This window comes from Spea bombifrons, chromosome 5 (genome assembly GCF_027358695.1).
Source record: "Spea bombifrons isolate aSpeBom1 chromosome 5, aSpeBom1.2.pri, whole genome shotgun sequence".
In the NCBI taxonomy this organism is placed as follows: domain Eukaryota; kingdom Metazoa; phylum Chordata; class Amphibia; order Anura; family Pelobatidae; genus Spea; species Spea bombifrons.
In genome coordinates, this window is record NC_071091.1 from 27,709,624 (window position 1) to 27,735,451 (window position 25,828).

Genomic DNA, 25,828 nt, shown 5'->3' on the forward strand with positions numbered 1-25,828 from the left:
TCATCTTCCGGCGCTCAACATTATAAGCCGGCACCGAGACCGAGCTAGAGGGCTCGCAGAGGAGAGAGAGAGGGGCGCCGAGCGGGTACTGATAACTTGGTAAGATAAAACCACTCGGCGCCTCTCTCTCTCTCTCTTCTCGGCTTTAAAAAAAAAAAAAAGGGCTTGGGGCGGCAAAGTGCCTTATACCCCTATATGCCACTCTGGCATTTAGGGGGTTAAAAGGCATATTATGGGGCAGAGTGGCATATAGGGAGGCATTTCAGGAGGCAGAGTGGCATTAAGGGGGTTAAAAGGCATTTCACAGAGCACTCTGCCTCCAGAAATGCCTTATGCGCCCCCCACATTTAACACTCCCTCCCTCTCCCTTTTCCAAACTTACCGGTGCTTCTGAGTCCCTGGAGCTTAGTCCAGGCAGCGTGTAGAGCTCTACACGCTTGAGCAGAAGTTGTCTACGTGAATCGCGTAGAGCTCTACACGCTGCCCGGACTAAGCACCGGGGACTCAGAAGCACCGGTAAGTTGCCGGGGGGCATAACACAGGAGGATCCAGGAGCTCTACACGCTGCTCGGACTAAGCACCGGGGACTCAGATGCAGGGGACCTGGATCCTCCTGTGTTATTCCCCCCCCTAACTCTACACACTGCCCGGACTAAGCACCGGGGACTCAGAAGCACCGGTAAGTTGGGGGGGGGCATAACACAAGCGGAAGATCCAGGTCCCCTGCATCGCTGCGGGGGATCTGGATCTTAGTCTCATAGTCAGACCTATTTGAGGTCTGATTATAAGACGACCCCGATTATAAGACAAGGGGTATTTTTCAGAGCATTTGCTCTGGAAAAAACCTTGTCTTATAATCGGGCAAATACGGTAATATGAGTTTTAGAGCATGTGTGTGTAGTATTATTAAAAATTTATTAAATCACACATTGCAGCAGGACCTCCTCCATACTTTAACTGCAAACTCATTTCTCTTATACACTCACACTGCCTTATGATAGTCCCTGCCTCTTCTGTTGCTCCTCTGCCTGCCATCCATGCCTGTTTTAGCTTGCCACACTCCAACTTCAGGTGGATGTCCTACTACACACTGCCCGTTAGGGAGCTCAGGATTATAACTGATGTAAGCCTTGATCTGGAGACCACCCAAAAGAGCAGACTGGAGATGGACCCCTGACTCTTATAAAATATAAGCCATAAAATAAAAATACTAGGAAAAGTGAGTTGCTTTAAATAAATTGCAGTGTTAGTTTGGGAGCATTTAACTTTTTTGACAAGTCATTCTTCTACAGTGGGGGGGGGGCGGGGGGTACAGTTTATGTGGTTTTATTTTTGTATAATGAGGAACTACTGTACTTATATGGCTGTGGTCTGACCAGAATTAAACCTTAGCATAATAGTTATAACCGTTTTAGAATGTTCTAAACATATTGAGTTAAGCCTATGACATCTGATGATTTTATAATGGCATTATAGCACTTGGTGTTAAACTATACATATAGATAAATAATAAAAGCCACTATTTATAGTAAGAAATTTCCCATGAGACAGATAATGAAGCAAATACACAAGAGAACAGGCAATATACCACATGTACCCATGCAAATTACAAATTAACTAGTGATTCCTAATAGTTCGCAATATATTACTCATGCTTCTGCAAATGAACCATTTAAAATGCTGCTCAAGCCATTACATTAGTTTCTGCATCAGTCTCTGCTTCTTCCTCTTCTAAATTATTCATGTTCCTTTTTTATTATACTAAATAATGGTACTGTCCTTTGCTGCTTCAAGGTTCTCCAATCGACCCTGTCTCTCTATATGTTACACCATGGTCATTTTCTGTTATTTAAATCATTCATGATGCACGCTGCTGAAAAAGTCCTTAATACCAAAAGATAAGTTAACGATGTCCTGTTTTATTCAGAACAGTCCTGTTCTAATCAGGGTGCTGTCTGTGCTAGGGAAGACAAATAAATGTGTTTTATAAAAAAATGGGAAACCAGTATTTGAACAATGCAATGTATTATTTCTGTTATGTCTATGTTTCCTGTAAAGGTAGAGGCTGTTTGATGACCACATACCCTGAATTTTCAGGGATGCTCTTAACTCCGTAGAGTTTAAATCTGGACGAATATCCAGTGAAGTGGCATAGTACTTAGAAATTGTTACTGGGGAATATGTGGCTGTTGGTGGGAAGGGAGGTACTGCAGGTGGGATAGTGTGGTTGCCATCTTTGCATTAGGGTGACCGTCACCACATTTTATTTCTGCCATTCAGGGACACACTGAAGCGCATGAGATTACAGACACAGGTGTGTATATACATAAATATATATATATATATATATATATATATATATATATAATATGCGTTAGACATGCATTTTTAACTACATCATATGTACTTATCTCTTTGAAGTAAAGACCATAATTGAAATATGATTTCAAAATAACAGCTGAACTGGCAGTTAGTTTTCATTCGTTAATTTTAAACCCTACTGCCAATATATATTAATATTAGCCCCTGGCATGAAATTCCTCCCTTTTTCCTGCACCACATGTAAACTCAGCACTGAGTGAGGGTATAGATCAAATAAACAACACATGGAAACAGCACTGTAGGTATTGATCAACTGAAAAAGACATACAAACCCTGTATTTGCAGGTATACATAAATAATGTATGGAAACATAGCATTGCAGATATGGATCAGCAGAATAACACACAAACGCAGATTTGCAGGTATAGATCAAATGGAATTCACATAAAAACTCTGCATTAAAGGTATAGATAAAACCCCCTGAATTACAGGCATAGATCACAGGTCTCACACCCCAAAGCCAGCCCTGGCAACCACATTGACTACATAGATCCTAACCAGCACCCAAATTACATGCATAGGACTTGCCATCTTTGTCCTGAATCAGCCCAGCATGAGTCAGCTTTGTCCCATAAATACCCTGCCTGTCCCATCTTGGCCCCCAAGGCTCAAAAACTCTGCTTGTCCCATTTTGCCTCTCCACAAATCAATTATACATCTATGATACAGACAAACAATTTTACAGTCACTCATTAATTCATTCACGTAATTCCTTCACAAATAATTCATTCTCTCATTCATTCACACAAATCATTTACACATATTCATTAATGCATTCTCACAAATTCATTAATTCATACTCTCACTCATTTAGACAATTCATCCACACATTCATTCATACTCCCACACATTCATACAATTTATCCACACATTATTCCATTTTCTCACTCATTCACACAATGCATTCACACACTCATTCATTCTCTCACTCACGTTCACTCTTTATGTCAATATTCTTACCACCCCTTTTCTCACTATCTATCCCCTCTCCCCCCTTTTCACTATCAACCCCCTCTCCCCTTTCTCACTATCTACCTCCTCTCCCCCCCTTCTCACTATCTACCCCTCTCCCCCACTTTTCACTATCTACCGCCTCTCCTCCACTTCTCGCTATCTACCCCACTATCTACCCCTCTCCCACTATCTACCCCTCTCCCTCCCTTCTCACCATCTACACTTCTCACTGTCTACCCCTCTCCACCCTTTGAAGTTCACTTACCTTGTAGAGGTCCTGTGGTGGGAGCGAAAAGCCTCTCTCTCCCTGCTCTGCTCGCGGAGGAGACTGAGGGGCACGGATCGTTTGCTGAAAACTTAACGAGCTACTGCTCGGCGCCCCTCTCTCTCCTCCGCGTCAGAAAAAAAGGACGGCGTTTCAATTCCGGGACAATGCATTGTCCCGGATTGAGGCTGCCAGGGACCCGGAACATGTGGTCACCCTGCTTTGCATGCCTCTCAACAGTCTTTTCACTAGAGATTATTTATATATGAGTCTTTTCCAAAAATATAATATTAAAACATGAAGAGAAAGAAATCTCATCCTCCAAACAACTGAGCAAGGTCTATTACTTTTACTAAGTCTGTCAATTCTGCAGTTGACCCATTTTAGTTGACTGGAAGGTTTTTAACTTTACACAGGATGAGGAACCAGACACCACAACATGACATGTTCCTTGCAAGTTAAGAATGGTTTGGCCCATCAATCCAATTAGTGAATTGCACAAAATGAAATGTCCTTTTTAGGGATAGTCTCTGTCCTAAGTGCTTGACATTTAGTAAGAAGGCAAAACAAAAACAATTAAGCTTTTGTTTGGATTTTACCGCTTAGGGGAAAAAAATCCAAAAGGCAATCAGATTTCTCTTTAATATTACTATAAAATATTCTCTAAAATATTACTCTAAAATATTAGTTCTGTTAATGAACAGGTCACTGGAGAGCACTTTTTATTGGCCCGTTTTTCTAACGCATATAGATGCAATTGTGTATCCTTTTCTTGCACCTAGTTCCATAATGTCCTTTTTAAGGTCCGGTGCCCAGAATTGCACCGCTCATTCAAGGTGAGGTCTTATCATTGAGAGGCAAGATGATATCATTCTCTTGTGAATCAATACCCCTTTTTATACATGCCAATATCCTATTGGCCTTTGCTGCTGCTGACTGACATTGTGCATTGTTGCTAATTTGTCTACAATTATTCCTAAAGGGATTCCATTACCATTCCAATACCATTTAAAGTGTATGTTATGTTACATTGTTATTATTTTCCCGTAATACGTAACTTTACATTTGTCTGTATTGAATTTCTTTTGCCACTTGCCTGTCGAGTCCTCCACTCATCAAGGTTAGACTATTTTGTGTCTCCAGCAAACACTGAGAGGTGACTCTCAAATGTCATATTAAAAAGAAGAAGAACCATAACAGACCCCCTGCAGCACTCCACTTAATACCTTTATCCAGTTTGAGAATTTTACATTTACAACCACTCTTTGTATTCTATCGTTTAGCCAATTTTCAATCCAAGTAAATACATTTACCCCTAAGCCTATTTCTAACTTGTTGGGGAAAAAAGAGTATGTGCCTATTATTTCCCACCCAGTATAGCAATTTCCAATGCATGCAGAAACAATGTTTTTTATATTGCAGAAAATAATATCACTATGACTATGAAACACTTAGTGAATAGAGCTTAATATTACAATATAACCTTGCAATAACCACTCAGAAGCTAGTTTTTTGCTTCATTAATTTCCTCCTTTAATATTTTTATATTGACCTTAGTAAATTATGTCATTGATTTGCACTTCTTGGTACTGTTAGTGCGGTTTACATCAAGAAGCAAAAATAAGCTATCAGAAGGAACTCCTGGAAACCACTGAAATATATTTTCTGGCAGAGTGATTTTGGATAAAACTGATAACCATTTAATTGGAACAAACAGTGGTCTGAATATTAAAGCAAAGCTTATGCATGCTTTAAGCGGACCGTCTAGTTTTTTTTTACAAGGATCAGTGAAGCATTTCACTTAAAAATGATAGCATTTCAACACCTCCCTGTGACCTCATTGATTTATACACTAATTCAACTGAATTTAGTTTTGGTTTCCATGCAGAAATACTGACTTCTTAGCAAATTGTAAACATTTATGAAGGTACTAAATTTACCCCATCTACACACACACCTCTGGTATGTTTTACGATCATATGGTCAAACAGAAAAATCTCAGTTATCCCTTCCTGGCTCCTTTAAATTCAATGCTCATTAACTCTGTATCTGCAGAAGCACAGACATCATAACTCTGGTGGCTATAGCTAAATTGTGACATTGTGGTGTCTGGAAAGCTGGGTCACAATGCTCCTTGAAACCAATAAAACCCAACATGGTGCCAAGATGTGGAAGAAGATGCCGGATTGGCAGTGGTCAGCAAAAGCAAAAGTGGTTGGCAGGGTAGGTAGGGGAAACATTCAGAAACCATGAGAGAAAGGGTGAACAAGAATGGGAGTGTGAGAGAGTGAGTGAATTTCCGATGACAATTAGGAGCTTTTTGCTTCGTTTTCATTTGATTTATAAGGGACATGGCCTTGTTTTCGTCGCTTTATGAATCTGGTGCCCCATTTCTCTTCCCAATGTCGACAAATTTAAAATTCCCACTCACATGTCTTGTCACATCACCCTGTATGGCTTCTTATCAGATCAGAATTTTTAAAAATGATCAAAGCTTATGATCATTATCCCATGTTCAATTGATGTTTATCAATTCAGATATGATGCATCATATCATATATCATCAACTACTATCCATTGAGGAGTTATAACCTTAACTGAACACTAATGGAATGTGAAAATAGTGATGTCAGAGTGTAAACTAAGCAATACCTAAAATAACCACAGCAGACAAACCATTGTTTGTGAATGGTTTTCTAGTCTAGTATGACTATTAACTCTAACTATAATTTCTGAAATTAGAATCATAGTACATGGCCTAAGCTGAAGTAACATACTGTTTGTTTACCATGTGAAGTACTTATAAGTTCAAACAGGTAAACTAAGCACTCAAATAATAGTACTACTGACAACCACTATTGCCACAACTTTTTTACTTTCAGGTTGGTGCTAACCCTTCTAGATGTGTTGAAAATGTGCATTAAAATAAGATAAAATAAATAATAATGTTAATACATTAGTGTTAGGATGTGGCAGTTCATAATGGGTAGATTTAATGACCTGACTAAAGCGTTAGTTGCAAAAGTAAGCATTTCAATGTCCTGACTAAACCATATACAGCAGGTGATGGAGTCCAGAGGCAGGAGATGTAGCCGCACACGTGCCAACAAAAACACTGTTCCAATCAGTAGGACTTAGAAACAACTGAAGCAGCAGTGAATGGGTGCAAAAGAGCAGTAAAACCAAAGGTGTAATAGAAAAAAGAGACACAAAGGGGTTGTCAAATGGTAGCAGAGGTCAGAACTGGTGGCTAAATTTATAGGTCAAGAAAACATGCTGAAGATCAAAGCACACATATAACAGCAGCAAATATGAACTTCACGAAACAATTGCACCAAAGGTAGCTTAATTACTAAATAAGGAAGAGGGAAGGAGGTCTGGCAATATATAGGCACCAGGGGAGGTATCTCACACTTGTTGATGCATTGCTACATATATGTCTCTATAGCTTTGCTTATACCCTGAATGGAGGTTGGAGCCAGGTCACACCCTCTTATGGCAAACTTTGTGTGGTAGCATAGGGGAATGCTGTCCTTAACACTGTGGATGTGTTTCCAGAGCGAGGTTGTGCCCGCCATCTTGGATGTTGGCAAGATTACCCCTTTCAGGCTTAGAAGTCCGCTGTTGATTGAGGTAGGGAAGCTGGGGACATGAGATACATGTAATGGTATGAACCTAAAGAAAATACTGCTTTTCCACCATGGAAAACTCTGCTCTGAAAGCTATTCAGTGAGGTGTGCACTAGACTTGTGCACAAGGTCCAAAATCGTTTTTCGTTTCATTTTTTTAATTCAGTAATGAAATTCAAGGGCCAAAAACACAAGTCTCTCTCTCTGCCCCCCAAGTCCTGTCCTCCCCCTGCCTTGTATCTGCCCCCTCCCATCTCCCCACTTACCTTCTCCAGCAGTTTTCTTATCTCCACTGATTTCTTGGCAGATGCAGTGACCATGCTGGCAGGGTGTGGGGAGGTGGCGGGGGAGTCAGTATGTGAGACAGTGCTGCCCACACACAGTGGCTTCAATAGAAGCTGCTCTCAATGGTAATATAATCCTTGCTTCTCTGTAGAGCTAGATTATTGTTCAAGTGTAATGTGCAAGTGAACGAAATGTAGACATCATACAAGAACCAAATAAACACACTGCACGTGTGCACTCAAACAGAAATAAACAGCAAGGAATCTGAAAAAAACATATTGATAGGGAAACACACTGTTTACAGGTAGATGGGGCATGGGTTAATCCAAATATGAAGGTATTATGAGGTTAAGAGTATGATTTTTTCATTGAGATTTTAAATCATAGCCTATACAAGCAATTAGCAGATACAATGTCAATGTTTTGGCTGAATAAAAAGAAATATGAGCCAGCATGTAAACTTGACTCGGGACTAGATCATGGTTGTCTAAAAGGTAAATCTCTGTAGTTCCATAAAAGTTTTTTCTATACTGTGATACTATGCATTTTAAATTCCATTTTTTCCACAATTAAGCAATTTCTATTGCCTTTACATAATAATTAGCACTCGTCTTTTTTAATTTAAACAGACAATGTATTGCTAAGCATTAACCAGCAAACCATGAAAGCCTCTTAATTTTGTTTCTTGCCAATTTCATCTAACTGATTTTCATTCTCAGTTGTACAGGAATATAATTTCATCTGCCATTTGGTAAATAAGTAACATTATGCAGAAGCATAGTAATTGTATTAGGCATTTTCTGGTTTGGTTTACACAGAACTGCAAAAGTCACAAGGACATATGGCATACTTATTTATTTTGAGCTGGCTGGTAAATATTGTTTTTAAGCTTCTAGAACTTAGCCATCTTTATACACTGCTAAGCAAATTTAAGTGTGTGATTATATTCTTTGCAGCATAAATGCATAGTTCAGTAAATTCAGCATTGCTAAGGCATGAATGATATTTTACCTGTACTGACCTGATTTAAAAAAGAAAAAGATTAACTTACATTCTGACATCTATGTTTGAACAGGACAGTAACAAAGTAGGATAATACAACTAATACTCTATATGACCAATCATATGTGTATTTCAGTCACACACATTGCTAATAGGTCTGTATAATCAACCGCATAGACAAACATTGGCAGTAGAATGGTTCATACTGAAGAGTCCAGTGTCTTTGACCCTTCGAGTATTACAGATCTGGCCAAATTTTAGCCCCTAGGAGGTGGGGAATGATTTCTGCATTCTTTTGTTTGTCTGGAGTATTTTCCTTGAGCTAGATACAAATGACATCCCAAACAGAATTTTACTAACAACATTTTTTCATCAATTACTCTAGAAGCAAAAGCTTATACATTGTAGAATTCATTTCTAAAATTATAACCATAGTACCTGACTCATACACATTCTGATGTGTATTTACTACATGGGCTACAGTTACGTTATAAAAGGTTTATGTCCTTTGTCATTCTTTCGCTTAATCATAATTCCAACCATTTAATGTTAGCTAAGTAACACTGTATGGTGACATAACAAATATTGCACACAATATTAAGTTTGAAGTTTATTTGTCTAATTTATCTAAAGCATCAGGCTGTTTTAACTTTTATTTTGTGGTAGTCGTGTGTAAGGGCACTGGGTGCCAGATCAGGTAGGAGTCTCGATGTAGGGGCAGATTTGGATCCAGTGCATAGCCGAAGGCAGGCTGACAATGTATCCAGCTTAGGGCTGCTCTCCACTTTAGCCCTATTCTTCCTCTTGGGGGTCATCTATAGGTGTTCTGAGCATGAGCAGGATATGAACTTTGGTAACAAGCTCAGTACAGGCAGGAAACTGGAAGCCCACTGGCAAGGCAAGAAGTAGGAGCAGAGGGGTACCAAGGGACAAACACTAGAACTTGGTATACAAGGCCAGGAACACAATTCTCTAGCACTGAGGCTAAGATAATGCCCGGTTTATATTCAGCCTTAATTGACTGAACGAGGTGCAGGAACAACATGACCAACAAGATACGTGGTTCACCTGGAATCTGCAAGGTTCCTGGTTCGTATCCCCACAGATCCTGACTTCATGTCTTCTCTCTCATTAAGGTACCCACATAAGTAATATATTGTTTTCTTCAGGACATATCATCTAATTTACTAAAAAAAAAAGCAAATAAAATAATCTGCTAAAATGTTTCTAATATGTGTCCTAAGTTTAAAAATAACCAATGTTTTTATGTTTTTGCTTTTTTTTTTTTAACAAGTTATAGGTCAATCACCCCTTTGTCAAAATTTGTAGTCATTTTTTGTGGGTTTGTTTTGCATACATTGTAATTTTAGGTATGAATTCATAGCTCCTGGTATATGTTGCTTCCAAACAACACCACAGTATGTGTTTAGCAACATTTCCTGAGTAAAATTATGATATCCTTGTATAGATTTGTTTTGTTGTTTGGGAGCTTAAAGGCCACATTTGGGAGGTGCACATTTTTCAACTTGGAATTTTGATATCTTGTCATCTTGCCCCCGTGTCCTATCATAGACATATTTGAAGCCAACCAATTCCATTTGCCCCATCAAACCATATATGTTTCAAAACCAGACACCTCAGGGAATTTTAAATGCTGGTATTAATACACTAATTTTATGACCAGCCTTTGTCAAATTTTTTGGCAGTCATTTTTTGTGTGTTTATTTTAACACACATTCTACGTCAGGTATAAGTTTATAACTCCTGGTATATGCCACTACCAAACAACACCATGATATGTGTTGAGCAACATCTCCTTAGTACAATGATCCTACCCATTCACAGGTTTTCTAAGCAACCTGTTTCTAGTAAAAAAATTATTCTGGCCTTCTCATTTTTTGGTATGTTACAGTTACTTTTAAATGAAGGCCATTCACTACCTAAGAGATTTTCTCCCTCCAGGAGATAGACCTGCATCTTACCTTTCTGGTCTCTCCACTTTTACCAGCCCTACCTTCAGTTCCCATGGAAAGGAAGTAGTATCAAATAACGTTGTTTTATTGCTTTTAATACTTTTTTGTATTACTTTTTGAAGGGACATAGTATCTCTTTCTCCTCTTTCTCTCTCTGACACAAGATCATAGTGTGTCAGTAAGAGAGATGATTTTTCCAACTCAGTGTTAACAGAACACTGAATTGTAATTTATTGGATGTGGATTGTGATTGATTGATCTTGTGCATTTGGATTCATGCTAATCTTAATTTTAACACAATTTGCCATTTTCATGAATTCATACAAATGTCTGAAAATGTGGAGGGACCTCCAACAAACAAATGAAGCAGAGAGCTCTGAATTTTCGTTTGCAAATCCTTGCTGTCCAACCGACTACCTCCGCTGACTTGTGCTCCCTTAGCCTGGGGCAACACACTTTCCCTAGTTTCCCAGTCACTAGCCGAGACTCAGTGTAGGGTATAAACCAAAACAAAGACTGATGTATTTCTCACACACAGGGCTGGATATATCCAGCAAAACACACATTTAAATAAAACAAGATATTGGGCTACAAACCGCCCCCTTAATCGGCCTCCCAGAGACAACAGGCGCAATAAAGGGATTAACAATACAACAGGGTCCCAATCCCCCACTATCTATTACTGGCCCAAATCAGTTCCAGGGACCGGCCGGGGTAAATGTCTGTAGTGGTGGAACTCTGTTAGCCATGCATAAATAAAGCATAGCTTCATTGGTAAAATCCTCGCATTATTTTGGGTTGTTTAGCCCTTCCCACAGGATAAAATTAACAAGGTGGGTCCTGCATAATGCACTATTAAGGATATGCATTTATAAAACAATATTACTGTTTATTTATTTATAATAGACCAATTGTATATGAAATATAAAATGTATCATAATAAAATAGCTTTTACTTAACTTTTTTTCACATTTGCTGCTAGCACTTCACACATATTTACCAATTCCCCTTCCATTTATTTTCTGAGGTCCTTAAGTGAGTTGCAGTGCTTCTTGGAACTTAACTACCTGGTTCCAATCAACCGTGGAAATGAAAGTCTCTGCCAATCACTAATAGATTCACCAATTATCCTCCAATTCACTATTCTGAGCCATGTGTACAACACTCTACTTGAAGATAAATCTACTTTCAGGCTTTGTCTCTTTTTAACGATGTCTCAGAGCTACATCCATCAAAGCCCGAAGAAAGCCTTGCACTACTCATCAAATTCAGGAAACTTAATGATGCAAGTTACAAGGCAGTTTGACTTTGTTGGATGGGAACAATGGTTTCCTCAATACAAAATGAATCAGAATTTGTTTTTTTTTTTCTTATTCAACTGCACTGTGGTCTTAGATTTTCTTTTAATTTTAAGGTGACTAACCTATGTCTTTATGTAAACAAAAAGGCCCCAAAGCTTTTAATGTTTAATTTAAGCTTATCTGTAGAAATAATTTACAATTTAGTCATAATATATGTGTGATCTATTTTTTTAATGTTTTGTGATGGAAGAGGGTCTGTAATAAAAAATGATTTAATCTATCGTGACAGCATGGAATCCCATTTGCAAAAAAAACAAATTAAAAAATCTTCAGCACACATGTCGAGGCAAGTAATGCCCCACTTGGCTCAGGGGTCTTTTCTTCATGACCTATTCTTTTTCCCAGTCATCTTCCTTCAACACTCTCCCTGGTTCTGAGGCTTAATGAAGTTTAAATTTCCTGCACCTGTTGCGGGATTCGTCAACCTCAAACTGGGCCCTCAAAATCTCGTATGGATTTCTGTTTTACAAACCTGGTAAATTCCCAAGGCAGACTTACCCGAAGCTCTCCCTTTTCTGGTTTTATGAAGGTGTGGGGCTGGCCATGTGTGGTGGTGGGGTAGCCCCAGGCAGCCTTTAGTGCATCAAAGGCAGGAAGTGGGTAGGAAGTAGGCATGGTTAAACACCTCTTTCCTGCCTGGAGAATGAAGAAACGGACATGGGGAAGCAGAGTTTCAACCAGAGACTCTGGTTCAAGTGTGGAGAGATAGCAGGTATGAGCAGTGGTCTAAGCTGCTCTCTAACTGCTCCTCACCAGGAACCCTTAAACATATTTTTCATATCACCTATGCAAAAAAGTCAATAGAACATCTCCCATGGGTTGTACATTGTCACATATTATTATTTACGACTGGAACCCATTTTTACATATGTAATGCTGTAATACAAATTGCTTATTTTTACTGTCAATTTCATCAATTTGTATGAATGTCTGAAAAAGAAGAGGAACCTCAACAAAACAAACGAAAATGAAGCAGAGAGCAGAAATTTTGTTTAAAGTACGTTGGCTTAGTCACTCTAACTCACTCTTCCTCACCCTCCTTCACACTTTCTCACACTCCCTCCTGCTCTGTCTCAAGCTACACATCTTCTCTTGACTCCTCTTGTTCTTCTGTCTTCTTTCTTCGTCTGCTTGCCCTCGTCTTCTTTCTTTGTCTGCCTCTCCCTGAAACGGGCCTCCCAGTGAACTTCTATAAAAGGGCAGAGACTCTGGGCACACCATCTCCCTTGATTGAAGGAACAGGGGAGAGGCTGTCCCCGGGGCCCAGGCCTTTTTTGCGGAAGTGCACCGAAAGGCCACGATAACGCTGATAGATTCACGGAGAATGAGAGATACAGAAACCATTCTCTTTATCTGCATTTATCTGTCTTTATTATTCTGGCCTCCTGATGTACTTCCTCCCCAATTGGAGGAATGTGAGAGCATGAGTGAGAGTATGAGAGAGTGAATGAGGGTGACACATTTTGTTTCCAAATGGAAAAACTCAACTGTTTTTGGTTCATTTGCACAAGCCTAATGCCTATACGCTGTTGTGTATAGATTTGCCTCTTACATATAGTCTTTTAAAACCACCATGTATTGCAGAATTAGTTGTTGCTAAATGAATGTGTGATAATTGTAAAAATAATCAGTAAAGGATTAATCCATGTATAGCAAGCAATAGTATTATATTGCTCCTTGAAGGAAAGTCTGGTTCTGTAAGGGCTTACATCTGTAAGAGTCATTTTGAATGTGATATCAATAATGAAGCTATCATTAAAAAAACTGGACTGTGCTGCAATGAATAAAAATAAAAAAATAAAAGTAAAACAAAATCTTTCTCTAGACAAGGACTTTTTTTTTTATTTTTTCCCCCAGTTTTGAGAAGCAGCTTTATCTATAATAGCCAGATTGATTGATGACCTCTCCAATTATTATTACTTCCTATTTTGTCTTCTTAATATGCTAGCAGCCCAGAGCAAGGCTTTTAGTCTAGGAGAAAGATAGAATGAATGAATTCCGCAGACTTTTCCCATATCTTCTCTCCCTCAATTTAATTAAAAATCTTTTTAGCAGTTCTCCGCTAGGCACAAATTTACAGTACAAAAAAAACTACTTGCCATTATAAAGCTGGTCTACCATTCACAGACACGTCTGAAACAAAGATGTTAATTCGGAGTGGTATTGATTTAAAAGATTGATATTCTTTGATATTCTGCATCAGCGTATATTGCTGTGACTGAGAGCCTTGTCTCTCGTTATCTTTCAGAATTGTCTGGCAGTATATTTTAATTTTGTTTTAATGACAACTTCATATTAGAGGTTTTTAGTGAAATCACATTCTCCGTTGTTACAAATTAAATGAAAAGTGCTAGTGATGGCCTCTTATGTAGATTCATATGAATACGAGATGCTATTTTAAGAATGAAGAGCTATTGAGATTGCTTGAAGACCTCTGTATGAAATGCAGATATTCTAGTTTTTTTTATAATGATATTTTACTCATATTTTCATGTAATTAAATATTGGGCTGTTTTAGTTTTTGAAAAATGAGGAAATCCCACAGATTGAATACTAATTAAGTAATACGATAATTGCTAAAATACAAGTCATTTGACTCTACAGCCTAAATCCTGGACTCATAAACACTTTGAGTTCTTGGCAGGTCCCAAACTGACATTAACCTCGTATGTCAAACATGTTAAAACAGCAGATTTTTGACCACAAAGCAACATAGCCCTGGATATCAATGCTGATATTCTAACAAAAGCCTGCATAAGACATGTTCCATGGAAGTCTAATACTAGAGGGAAGCGTACAACTTTCATTTACAGTGCTCCCAACCATCATCCTAATCAAAGCCATCTGAACAAAACAGCTTCAACACATCACCGCAACCAGATCAACTTATCCCCATCCAAGCGGTCCTCTCCTATTGTCTCACTCCCCTCAACCACCGACTAGATTGTAAGATCGCAACAGCAGGGCCCTCTTCTTCTTTGCACCAGTTTGTTATTGTATGTGTTTATAAAATGTTCTAATGAATGTAACAGCGCTGCGGAATCGGTTGACGCTTTATAAATATAATGTAATGTACTACATGGTCCAGGCTGCCCGTTGAGTTACTTTCAGAAAACAGTCTTGCCCAGAGCTCTAGATTGTGCCTTCAACTCACTGAATTATGGACAATAAAGGGCCAATCCTGGCACAATCCCTTAAAGAAGGGCTGAGCTAGCCCTGCATTATGCATCAGGTGATTTCACAGATTTTTATTTACATGTTCCTTAACAAAAGTACAATTCAGGTAGCAGTGGAAGCATCTACATCTGAATTAAAAAGTACAAACGTTCACAACAACATTTTCATCATATATACATGCATGGGTCTTAAATACCAAAGCTTCCTTCGTGGATGGATAAACATTGCATAATGCACAGATATATAATATATTCATTCCCAATGAAACAAAACATAAGAAAGCCAGATTTTTGATACACACAAATATTTTTCTGAAGTCATAATCCAATGCTAACAGGTAGAGTAGGTTTATACAACAGGGAGAGAGGTCATAGAGAATGTCTCAAACTAATGCAAATAATGATATGTACTTAATTGATCTTTCTTGAGGAAATCAATTCATTTTGGGTATTCTGCTTAGAGGTACAAAAGCAAAGCTATTAAAAGCAATTGAACAGTGATCACACCATATCAACCAATGAACTTGTCTTGCTGGTTGGACCATTCCGTTTCTGAGGTGATTTCACAGATTTAACCATACATTACACAGTTTCACGCAAGCCACTCTTCCAGTAGATGCTCACTGGAGTTGGACGTTACTGATGCTGAATCCACATCTCTCCTACACACTCTCCTTCCAACATCCACTTGTGAATAAACTCCAGTACGTGAATATATTCTGAAACTTTTCTGTAAGTTATATGTTATGAAATAAGTATCAGAGGTTTTAAAAAGTGATGGATCTAACCGTTTTATTGCTGAAGGAGTAACTTACACTCAATAAATATTGGATGCGTTGACTTCTGTTGGGGAATACCCAAGTTTGCTTCGTCAAGGGGGCTGACACTCAGGCTTGCTGATTCCAGCTAATTGAGGAAGATCTTCTACTCCTTCCATTGGTTCTATTTTTCGTATATATGCTGGTAAGACTTTAAATGTATGAAGCAGTGAGAATATAAGTTTTATTTTATTTTCAGATTTGTATTTCAGTTATTTCTGTTAAATTGTTATGATTTGTGTGGGGTTTAGGGCAGTTGAGGGGACTGACAGTATTTCCTTCTAGGAACTTAGCGGTGAGGGATAGCTGCAATCCCATTTGGGTATGGGTTGGAGTAAGGTAGCCATGTGGGGAGGAGTGGAACTGTTTCCTCATTTAACACTTGGGCCTGTTTGACTCCTTATCAACGGTCTTCTGTTGAGGTAGAGTGATGGTCACATGGTTTACTAGTGTTATTGGTGTTTGGGGGGATGGTCTGCAGGTCTAATGTTAGGGGGGTTTAAATGTGTTATGATGCCTTTGATGGCTACGATTAATACAAGGTCTTCGATGTCTTTGAAATGTGATAAAAGATCGTATATTAACCCCTTAACAGGCAAGTCATACACAAACGGTTAGGTAACGACCAATGATGTGGCTGGCATTTCATTTCATTATTGAGGCATTCATCAACACCAAGATCGGCATCAGGGGCGGCGGACACCCGTTTTAAAGGTTTAGGAGGCGATGGTTGATTGCCTTCCATCTGAAGAACAAACCTCTGAGGAGGACAGACTGTATAAAATGGTATCACATTCTATGAATCACTGCCCCAATCTATGTGGTCCATTACCTATCTTCTGGACAAATGGATAGCATATGTATTTATTTCATGTTAGTTTTGTTATTTATTGAACATTTTGAAGATATTATGCCAGGTGTTATGTATTATGTAGTAATATGCATTATTTATAGCTGGAGAATATATAATATGCTTATTTGGGTGATTTGATCAGCTGGTCAAGACCATGATGCTGACATTGTCATGTATGTATGTATGTTTACAAACAAAGTAAACATGTTTTAAACATTTGCTTTTAACATGAAGTCCGAATGTCTAATAGTATTAATTTCCCCACCAGCAGGAAAAGAAAGTTTTAACATGTAATTAGGGCATGCATGGAGGTTACAGCCTTTTAACAAAACATAGACATGGCTAAAACAGGCATTTTATTATTGCTGACTCCTGCTTAATACAAACATCACTAGCTGGTTGTGATGCGTTATTACTAACGTTTTCTTTATATAGTGACTTTGTCCAGGGGGCTTTAAAAAGATCAATGGTTAAGCATGAAAGCGTGAGGCAGCGATAGAAACAGAACAGAGTGAGAGTGAAGGTACACAGAGATACCGCAGGATGCCGAGGATATGGGGAAAGGTAAAAGGAACAGTCAAGATATATAGTGACAGCCTTCCACTAGCATTTCTCATTTTCCATTTGTCGCATGATTATACACAATTTATATATATTTTTCATATCTCTATTTCAAGCAATGTATCATTTCATTGATGTATTATAAGACCTCTAGGTGGCACTGAAGTTGCTTGTTTAAACATGCATACTGTAATATCGCTTGGATAAAAAAAGAGCAGATTGCCTTTTGGGATTGTCTGGATTCAAGACACCAATTTGCCAATAAGGTATTTTATGACCCTGTCCAGATACTGTGTACAAAATGTTATTTTCTTTGAGATTAAAATATGGAAAAAATACAATTTGAACTTTGATGGTAGATAAGAACCATCTAGTCTCCCATGTTTCTGTTTGGTCTTGTATGTTATTCGGGATAGCCTTTTGTCTATCCCATACATGCTTAAAATCCATCATTGTAGTAATGTCTACCACTCCTGGAGGAAGATTGTGCCACTTATCTACTACCATCTCAGAATGTTTAAATCTTTCTGCAGATGGGGTCTCCAGAACTGTGCGCAGATCCCTCTTCTCCTATTAATGCCTATAGCTATACAACTCAGCATCCTGCTTGCATTTTCTACTACCTTGTCACATTGTCTGCTTATGATTTCCAAATCCATTTCCTTGTTTGTCACATAGTACTCAATACTATATTGTGCCTTTGGATCTTTATATCAAAAGTGCATATTTTACATTTATAAATATAAAATGTCAGTTGACACACTCTTGACTAGGACTGGACAAATCTGTGTAGACGTTAGATATGAAAAATTAGGAGCCATGGCTACCTGGCCTCTGCAATTTGCCAAGCCTTGCTCGTGACCAGTGTCCCCTCTAAGCTGTGCGCTTGTGCGCGCGCACATAGCTTTCAGAAGGAGCACACACAAACAAAAATTGTGCGCACAACCAGTAGCGTACCGAAGGGGGGCGGTCCGCTACTGGTTGTGCGCACGGCACCCCTCCAGAGACGGACAGTAATGTCCACCGCTAGAGGAGCAAGCTCGGTTGGGGAGATCAAAAATCAAGGGACCTGGAGGTCTGTTAATGCAGACCTCCGATCCTGCTCCCTTTCAATGCGCGCGGCAACTGATGCAATGCCCACCGCCTCCACTGCACTGGAAGGAGAGGACACAGAAGAGGAAGAACAAAGAGGAGGAAAAGTGACAGGTAGGAAAACATTCTGTGAGAGTGAATTAGTAAGTGTGTGAGAGTGATGGGTGATATGCTGTAGTTTAAACTGAATGTTTGTGAATGAGTGTGTGTGATAGCATGAATGTGTAAGTGTGTGGGGGGGGATAGCATGGCATAGGGAGGCTGTAATCATATTCCTATCATGCTCAGATTCCAGCATGTACTGGCTGCCTGAGCATGATAGGATTGCTGTTAGCAATTATATATTTTTTTGTTCAATTTTGGTGTGTTAACCACACATTTAAAAGTAAGTAACACACCAAAATTGGACAGAAAATTTTGATAACAATATTAATATATACATATGATTGCTAACAGCAATCCCACTCCTATCATGCCCAAGCAACCAGTACATGCTAGAACCTGGGCATGATAGGAGTGTGAATGCTGTTAATTATATATATATATATATATATATATATATATATATTGTTATTGATTTTTTTGTCTAATTTTGGTGTGTTACTTTTAATAAAAGTGTTTTGTTTTGTTTTTGTTTTTCAAGGTGTGGGGGGGTCATTTTCGGTTTCAGTCAAGTGAATGCAAAATTTTCAGGTCCAGAATTTTCATTTCGGTGCACCCCTATATAGATATATATGGTGTATATATAAATATATATATATATATATATATATATATATATATATATATATATATATATATATATATATACTAGGCCAGACACTAAAGTGGTAGGCCTACACCACATCAATGTTTGGCTTAGTATATAGTGATTGGGGTTATGCTGCATTATTGCCAATGTCTGGCTCAATGTATCATGATAGGTGGTATGTTGTACCACGGTCAGTGCGTGCCTCTGTATATAGTGATAGGTGTTATGCTGTACCACTGTCAGTGTTTGCCTCAGTATATAACGATAGCAGTTATGCTGTACCACCGTCAATGTTTGCCTCAGTATATAGTGATAGCAGTTATGCTGTACCACCGTCAATGTTTGCCTCAGTATATAATGATAGCAGTTATGCTGTAACACCGTCAATGTCTGCCTCAGTATATAGTGATAGGTGTTATGTTGTACCACCGTCAATGTCTGCCTTAGTAAATAATGATAACAGTTATGCTGTACCCCTGTCAATGTTTGCCTAATGATAGAAGCTATGCAGTTTTAACCTGACAAAATCTACCTACAGTAAACCTATTTATATACATTTGTGATTCATATATTTTCTTTACACTTATATCCTATTTTACACACTAACATACTTCTGCACTTCTGCAGATGTACTAACATACTTACTAACATACTTCCACACGCTAACATACTAATTCACACGCTAACATACTTACACTAACATAATTCCACACACTAACATACTTACAGAAAACACACACTCTTTCATACTTACACACACAATAACATACTTATACACACCCCCTACCTTTGAGTCATGATAGTCACAGCTCTCTCTTGGTTCTCCTTCTAGGTCCTTGCACACTGCCTCACTGAGTCTGAGTACCAGAAAATTCATATCTCAGCGCTCACACCCAGCGAGGCAGCAGCCACTAGCCTAACAGTATGCCTGGGGGGGGGGGGTAACTGCTGTTGGGGGGCCTCCACTTGACAGGTGGAAATTGAAATAATTGCAGAGGGAGCCAGCTAGACCTTTATCCTCATTTACCTACTTCCTATATTTTGTCTTTCATGTAATTATTTCTTGTTTAATTTTATTACTTTCACTTGTGTACAGTGAAGGAAAAAATATTTGATCCCCTGCTGATTTTGTGCATTTGCCCACTGACAAAGACATGATCAGTCTATAATTTTAATGGTAAGTTTATTTGAACAGTGAGAGACAGAATAACAACCAAAAAATCCAGAATAACACATTTCAAATAAATGTAAATTGATTTGCATTTTACTCAGTGAAATAAATACCGTATTTGCTCGATTATAAGACAAGGTTTTTTTCAGAGCAAATGCCCCTTGTCTTATAATCGGGGTCGTCTTATAATCAGACCTCAAATAGGTCTGACTATGAGACGACTAAGATCCAGATCCCCCACAGATGCAGGGGACCTGGATCCTCCTGTCCCCCCCCCGTCCCACTTACCGGTACTTCTGAGTCCCCGGTGTGTAGCTGGGGCAGCGTGTAGACAACTTCCGCTGCAGCAGGAAGGAGGTGTGGCTAGCAGCGGGGGTTGTCTGCGTCCATCGCGCAGACCTTCACCGGCTGTCAGAGATCAGAGTTCTCCGCACCGGTCATGGGGCACAGTGGCATTTAGAGGCTTAAAAGGCATATCATGGGGCACAGTGGCATATAGGGGGTATAAGGCATTTCTGGGGCAGATGTGCATAACTGGGGGGCAGGTTGGAAAATAGAAGGAAATAAAACCAAAATATTTTTCTCAATCATAGCTTTTATTAAGAAAAAATAGTTTAGATGAATTAACATTTACTGGTAAAACTTTTTTCCTATAGGGTCGTGTTATATTCAGGCTTTTTCTTTTTTTCCTAAATTAATATTCAGATTTGGGGTGTCGTCTTATAATCAGGGTCGTCTTATAATCGAGCACATACGGTATTTGACCCCTTTGCAAAACATGACTTAGTACTTGGCGGCAAAACCCTTGTTGGCAATCACAGAGGTCACACGTTTCAGGTTTGCACACATCTCAGGAGGGACTTTGTCCCACTCCTCTTTGCAGATCCTCTCCAAGTCATTAAGGTTTCAAGGCTGACGTTTGGCAACTCGAACCTTCAGCTCCCTCCACAGATTTTCTATGGGATTAAGGTCTGGAGACTGGCTAGGCCGTGTGTTTTGGGTTATTGTCATGATGGAATACCCATCCATGACCCATTTTCAATGCCCTGGCTGAGGGAAGGAGGTTCTCACCCAAGATTTGACGGTACATGGCCCCATCCTTCGTCCCTTTGATGCGGTGAAGTTGTTCTGTCACCTTAGTGGAACCCCCCCCAAAGCATAACGTTTCCACCTCCATGTTTGATGGTGGGGATGGTGTTCTTGGGGTCATGGGCAGCATTCCTCCTCCTCCAAACACGGCCATATAGCTTGATTCAGACCACAACACTTTCACCTAGTTCTCTTCTGAATCATTCAGATGTTCATTGGCAAACTTCAGACGGGCCAATTGTTTTCTTGGTGACTATGGTCCCAGCTGCCTTGAGATCATCTCAGCTCTTTACCTGTATAAAAGACACCTGGGAACCAGACATCTTGCTGATTGATAGGGGATCAAATATGTATTTCACTGAGTAAAACGCAAATCAATGTATAAATTACTTGAAATGCATTATTCTGGATTTTTTGTTGTTATTCTGTCTCTCACTGTTAAAATTATAATTTATACTATTTTACTACTATTAAAATCATAGACTGATCATGTCTTTGTCAGTGGGCAAACTTACAAAATCAGCAGGGGATCAATTTTTTTTTTCCTTCACTGTACCTAAAATGATTTATTGCCTGTTTCATATGAACCTGGCAATACTCTCCTCTGAATGTGTTTCGATGTATGTAATTGGGTGCATTTTGCCTCCTCAAGGTTAAATCTTATACTTTTTAAAAAAAAGATTTTTATAATTTTTTAGCTGACTTTGCTAAAAAAAAACTAAAAACTTTTTAATATACTCCAATTTCTCCTGGACATATAAAGTTTACTGTTCCTGACACCCTCATTAAAAAAGAATGCATAAAGTACTGTGTGAGTACTCTGCCATTTTCTTTCATGGTCTGGCATTTTTTGCAACTGCTTGATTTGCAACTGCTTGATTTGCTGCTTGAAGTAAAGCACTCCCATGAATTAATTAAGAATGAGTATGACTATCCAATTTTACCCTATTTATATTCACTGTTTGCACATTGACTTCAGCTTATAAGTAAGTCCGATCTAAGGCGCTAAACAAGTTAAGCTTTGCACTTTTCTCAATGACTTCCTATCGGCACTTTATTAAACATTAAAGAACATTTTATTGATTCTTGGAGTACGAAGTCTCAATACTTATTTGTTCAAGTTGAGTGGAGGCACTGAGGCTCTTAGGCTCCCGTTCCCTAGATGGATTTGTGGTTGCCAACAGAAACCACTGGAGGATTGTTGGCGTGCAGCCCATTGAAAGTGTATTGTTACTTTGTGAATACCCTACAACTTGCAGTTGTGTTGCTGCTGCTGCCCTCCTCCTACATGGCCTAGCATTTCTTGCCACAGATTAACTGCTTGAAGTAAAGCACTCCCATTGACATCAAGTTCAGCAGAACACACTTCCTGTATGCCAAATAGCGGGGGAGCGAGAGGGCAAATTCATGTGAGAGATTCTGCAGATTCCCCCCAAAGCACAACACCATCTAAAGGGACCAAGCAATTATCATATGCATTAAAGTGTATATGATGGCTATGTGAACTCTATGCTCGTCCAAGGCTATTATATTATTATTTTTTTTTATATTAAATCACACATGCCAACTGGTTAATGAAGCAGCATAGGCAGCCTTGTTGCCTCCCCATCGGCTACTAATTGGTGTGGAATGGGTATGAGGAGGACAATCATATGGGCTCTATACCTCCCTGAAGGTTATGTAATTAGCTCTCTTAACTCACGACACACAGGGCACTTAACTACCACCTTGTTTCATTTGCGCTCTTGGGTGACCCACTTTTTAATTTCAACTTTATGCAGTCGAGGCGTCAAGCACCAAGTGTACCTTTATTGTTGAAGCAGGATGTTAGCCTCTGCAGGAAACAGTCCTGATCATGTATTTACATACCGAGCAATAGCAAAAGTAAGGCAAGAAAGGGAAACCAAAGCAGGGACACTGGAGGAGCTTAAGAATACTGCAGTTAGTCAAAAGAAATACAACAGGATACACAGACCCGAAGAAGATAGATCTGTAAGGATTCTCTCAGAAACCCAGCAGTAGACAGAGCGGACTAGTGGACAAGCTCTAGGTAGTATAGCTTAGGAGTAGTGGAGACAGTCGGGACAAGCCAATGAGTCAATTAGATACCAGAGGGCAGGGACAGGAGCAGTGGTCAGACAAGCCAAAGATCAGCAAAGGGAGGGCAGTCAGTGGTAAAATAAGCAGGGCAAGTAAAACCAGGATCTTGCGGGCGCAAACACAACTGAGCACATCTCCCTCCAAATTGGACATGTCCCGCCTTTAACAATCCTTTAACCTATACTCATGTGCACAAGCAGCTAGACGGCCTGCAGCAGCAGATAGAAACAGGGAGCTGCATGGTGTAGGGCATCCGGCACAAGGACAGTTATCAAACAACCTGTCTGAACTCATTTGCAACTTGTAAAATTTGCAGTTTTTACAGAAGTTGTTTTGTAAATGATACCATATGAGTGCATGTAGCACAGTTGAGTGTGATCATTTAAATTAGGCCTTTACTTGACTTACAACTGGAATTTTTGTGAATTGTTGCCTTAACATATATATATAACTACAGTTATTAGGTAGATTGTTAGATTTAAGTTTCAGATGTACTAAGCACTTGTAAAGAGCTTGTGGTTTGATTCTTGTTTGTTGACATACATATCTGCAAATGCTGTAAACCAGTGCTCCTCATCCCTCTCCTCAAGGCACACCTAACAGTCCAGGATTTAGGTATTACTCAGGTGTGTCTAAGGTGTTTTTGTTTGCTAATTATGCAACACTTTAGACACATCTGAGTAATACCTAAATCCTGGACTGTTAGGTGTGCCTTGAGGAGAAAGTTGAGGAGCACTGCTGTAAACGAATACAGCCTCTACAAACAGGCTTGGGATGGTGTGTATTAAGCAAGTGTGTGGAACCAAAGTTACAGTTTTGCCACTTTTGGAACTAAATGCAGCATCAGAAATCTTATTTGTTTGCTGCCTATAACCGATCAGTGCCTTCTTTAGCATCACATGACAATTCAGTATTCTTGGCAAAAATTCTAAATAAGAAAATACGTCTTTGAGAACTCAACAGTAGTAATGATGTTTTCGATGATATATTTAGTTATAATAGTGTTACATTCAGCACAGTAGGTGGAACAGCACCTTTAACTACAATAACAGACCGATGTCTGTAAAGAAAAACATCTATTTACGCAAATTTCGGTGCTTACATACATTATAATCATATTGAATTTATTATATCACTTATATCAGTTTTACCACAATAAATTGAATAGCTGATTATTTCGTTTGTCTTGTGTAAATCACTTTTCCTCCTGTATTATTATGTTGAGACTAACCTGCAATCAATCAGTTTGCATTTTTATTAAGAAGGCTTTCATCCCTAAGAAAGTGATTATTAAAAATGATGAAATTCATCTCTTAAATGTAGATTGAAAAGTATTTTGTTTTGAATTTACACATGTAATATGAATCCATTTAAACGCATGCATTTACAGATGATTCATGTTCAAGACAAAGTGAAATCTTGAAAAATGTTAAATTAATTCTATTAAACTGTATTATGCATTCAATAATTTATATAATTCAATGATTTATACACATTCATAACATCTATAGAGGCTGCACTGATTCCCCCCCCATGCATCTTTTCTATCTCTTTTATTGTAAATCACAAGTAATATGCTCTCCATGAATCAAAGTAATAGGTGTACACAGTAAAAGAAAATATCATGGTGCATTCATTCCAACTTATGCTGAACACACACACACACACACATATATATATATATATATATATATATATATATATATATCTATATATACATATATACATATATATGACAAGGAAGAATAATTCAGTTTCTAACAACGCACAGTTATGATAGCAATAGAAGAGAGGCTGTTGAAGCATGTGGCTTCAACTGATACTCAATCACTATCATTATTTAATACAGCAGAGGTGAAATAGACAAATGTAGAACATTTTAATGTGATTATTTTTTGCGTCTTTATTCGTTGATGATTTTATTCATATTATAGTGAGTCTAATAGTCATTATTTCTTGAAATTTTGTATTTAAAGAGGAAAGCTTTCTTTTGTAGCAACAGTATCTACACTTAAAACAAATTGTTTAATGTAGTCTCCCACCTATTTGATTACCACATTTGCTCGATTATAAGACCACCCCCAAAATTTGAATATTAATATTAATTAGGAAAAAGGCAAAGCCTGAATGTAAGACTATCCTATAAGAAACAAGTTTATTATTAATATTAATTCACATGTAAACTATTTTTTATATTTAATAAAAACTATGATTGAGAAAAATGTTTTTGTTTTTCGTTTTGTGTATTTATTTGCCAACCTGTCCCCAGTTATGCACATCTGCCTCCCAGAAATGCCTTATACCCCCTTATATGCCACTCTGCCTCCCTAATATTCCTATTAAACCCCTATATGCCACTCTGCCTC